Genomic DNA, 3,511 nt, shown 5'->3' with positions numbered 1-3,511 from the left:
GCATAAATAGCTAGAACATATTTTATTTAGGCTAATTATTACTAAACTGTTTTCTGAGTCAGTGTCGGCTGCAAAGATGAAGTTGACGATGCTGATGAACGACTTTATTATTGAAATTAAATTATTTTTATTCTCAATATTTTATTTCTACATTTTTCTGGATATTTAATGAGTTTAATCTCGCATTATAGGCTAATGACTTTATTCTGGAGATGTTTTTTTTTTAATTGTTTGGCCCTATAATCCTCTTTCTTAGTCTCTCATTTGGCACAAATCCAAATGTTTTTATATTCACAATGTTGGCTATTTGAATTTGAATGCAACAGACTATTATTTATTAGGCCTATGTAAACCAGGCTTTGTACTTAACCCGCTTTCCAAAAAAAATAAAAATAAATCATGGTCTTCTTCACATGAAAAATCGTCCTCTTCACATGAGCAAATATGTGCTTGGCCCGAGCTCAGGCTGAACGGTACGGATTGTACTACGGACTGTTTTAATTAAGCAGTGTATCTAGATTCTATAGTGTATCTTTATGTTTGGTTTTATTCTGATTATTCTGATAATGAACAGGCTGCAGCGTTTGCAATGCTGTAGGCCTATATGAAAGGTGCGTAGGCTACTTACTGCAGAGATGGCTAATCAGCATCGTCAACTTCATATTTGCATAATAATAATAATAATAATAATAATAATAATAATAGCCTACAAGGAAGGAATAACTGACAACGTGCCGTTGAATTAAAGAAAGAAAGAGAAAAACCAAGGTATCGTCACGCAGTTCTTGTTTGGCAAAATTAATATGCTATTCTGTGTCTTAAGACAAGTTAAGTTAGAACAAGTTCAATAAAACATCTTTATTATATTTCTACTGTAGAGGAGAATACAAAAATAAAAAATAAACAAAGAAAACACAATGTAACATTCATAAAACCTTACTCAATGGAATGTGCACTGGGTCTAGGGGCTAGTGCCATCTAGTGGTCGCTGATTTTCTTTGACTCAGCTGCGTGTGGATCGCGAGCTGTGTGTGTGTGGATTGGGCAAGGCTAAAAGGGCGGAACGAAAGTCTCAAAATTCAAATGAATCAAATAGAATCGACTCAGAAGAGACGTGAATGAATGCACGCATGTCGCCTGATCCACAAATGCACATTTTAATCGCTACATGCACAAATTATGATACTTTAATACAAACTATAACATTTGTATTCACAAATATGTCTCTATTTGAACAAAATGCTGGACATTAATGTAATTCTTAACTCTGCAGGCACCGGTGGAAAAGCATTTGTTTAAGTGTAGTGACGCACATTTTACTCATTTTTGATTTTACGTACACGTTAATGAATTGCACTGGGCCTTGTTCGTTGGTAGTTGTGTGTGGGGGGGACGTGAAATGCTATAAACTGCGAAAATAATGTCTCAAAATCCAAATGAACCGAACAAGATCGACTCGAACTAGACATCAATTAATGCACACGTGTCACCTGATCCACATATGTACGGATTCCTTTTTACATGAGTAATTTATGATATATTAATGCAGAAGAGAACATTTTTATTCGCAAACATGTCTGTATTTGTAAAAATTGCTGCACATTCATTTAATCCTGAATTCCACAGACTCAAATTGAAAGGCATTTGTTTGTGGTTAGTAAGATACATGTATAAAATTTATGCAGTACATGGATAATTGTGCGTGCATCTATTAATCATGTTGAGTCTAATATCATCCCATACCAAAATAATGCACATGAACGTGTCTGTGCGGCTCTGAATGAACTCCTTTTGTGGATGCGATCTTCCCGCAACAGCGTGCAGAAACACGGCAACTAAACTATAAAAATTCACAGCGTTTTATTATAATAGTGTTCTCATTATAATGTTATGTGTATGACAGTCCCAGTCATAGTTATTAATATTCTGCATTGTTGGCTGTCCTGCTCGCGCTGCGCGCTGAAGAGATAATCACCGTAGTACTACAATAAAGCGCTTGACTCAACCAAATGCATCTTATACGAGATACATATACACGAGATATATATATATAAGGCTGAAATGTTTTGAAATCACTTGTACCCTACCTGATCGAAAAAAATCCAGTCTTTCACTCTGTCTGTCAGTTTGAGTCTTGTTAAAGCTTTAAATCCCTGCCGCCAAGATGCTCCTCTGTCGGTCACGGATTATAGAAAGTGAAACTTAAATCTATAGGGGTGGTTGGATTTATTCACGTACGTCAAAATATTTATTTGAAGCTTCTTTCTTTTCAGAATCTTATTTACAGCATTATCATAATAGGCTGTATATTAACTTATTGGGAGAAAACCGGTAGGTCTATGTGAAATCAGACATTTGAGCACCACCATATAGGCAAAATGGCATGATCATAACACCCCGCGAATATTCGACTGTGAGATTGGTAGTCGAATCAGGCTCCTCCTATTGAAGCATCCAATCGTCGACTATTCGGGGTCACCCCTGTACAAAATGATTTTATTTTGTAAATTTTCCCATTAAATGTTGCTTTGTGTTCTTCTCGGACTTTAATAAAATAATGTAACATTTGGGGGTGAACAAGCAGAAGAGCAGGCCAAAACTAGAAGCTAAAATAGCAAAAATCTCCACAGCAGTTGTAAATTTACCAGGTGAACTGACATATGCAAGTACAAATGCTAGCCACACTGCACAAAATATAAGCATGCTGAAGGTGATGTATTTGGCCACAACTTCCGGGCCAGAAAAGCCAGAAAAAAATTACAGAGGCCAAAAGGCCAATATATCCCAGCACGCACCAGAAGGCCAGATCAGAGCCCACACTGCAATCCAGGATGATCTTGGACTGTTGATATTTAGTGTTTCTATAGGGGAAAGGATGGGATATTGTAAGCCAAGCAGTACATATAATCACCTGGACCAGAGTGCAGCAGAAGATGATTATTCTCTGCTGTGTGGGGCCCAACCATTTCATTATATTGTTTCCAGGTCGGGTAGCTATAAAAGCTGCCAACACAACTAAAGTCCTGCCCAGGATGCAGGAGATGCAGAGAGAGAAAGTGATGCTGAAGGCAGTGTGTCGCAGCATGCAGGACCAGGATGTGGTAGTTGTTTTTTTGGTGTTTGGCTTAGTGTTATGTTAGAATCATTATTATACTCTTATACCTTTTGTTCTTTAATAATTTGAATTGTTTTTAGCTTTATTTTTATCTTTTCCTAAAGTCCTGCCCAGGATGCAGGAGATGCAGAGAGAGAAAGTGATGCTGAAGGCAGTGTGTCGCAGCATGCAGGACCAGGATGTGGGTTCCCCAATAAACACCAAAGCGCATAGAAAACACAGAACTCAGTTTTTTTATCTTGTTATCACTGACTCTGAGTTATTCACACGGACTATAGGGGTTCCTTTGTTGTAAAGCAATATCACCAGCACTGTGACAGTCAGAAATGCTCCCACTACAGCTATCAGAGTCAGGGTGATTCCCATTGCATCATGGGAGAGAAACTCAACCACCTT

At 37.6% G+C, this 3,511-nt stretch overlaps 1 pseudogene; it reads right to left on the bottom strand.

The window, feature by feature from the left end:
• Positions 1 to 2,496: 2,496 nt before the first annotated feature.
• Positions 2,497 to 3,511, bottom strand: part of LOC107695199 (vomeronasal type-2 receptor 26-like) — a 2,189-nt pseudogene continuing 1,174 nt past the window's right edge.

This window comes from Sinocyclocheilus anshuiensis, unplaced genomic scaffold, assembly GCF_001515605.1.
Source record: "Sinocyclocheilus anshuiensis isolate Anshui unplaced genomic scaffold, SAMN03320099.WGS_v1.1 scaffold654, whole genome shotgun sequence".
NCBI lineage: Eukaryota > Metazoa > Chordata > Actinopteri > Cypriniformes > Cyprinidae > Sinocyclocheilus > Sinocyclocheilus anshuiensis.
This window is presented reverse-complemented; position numbering and strand designations above follow the sequence as displayed.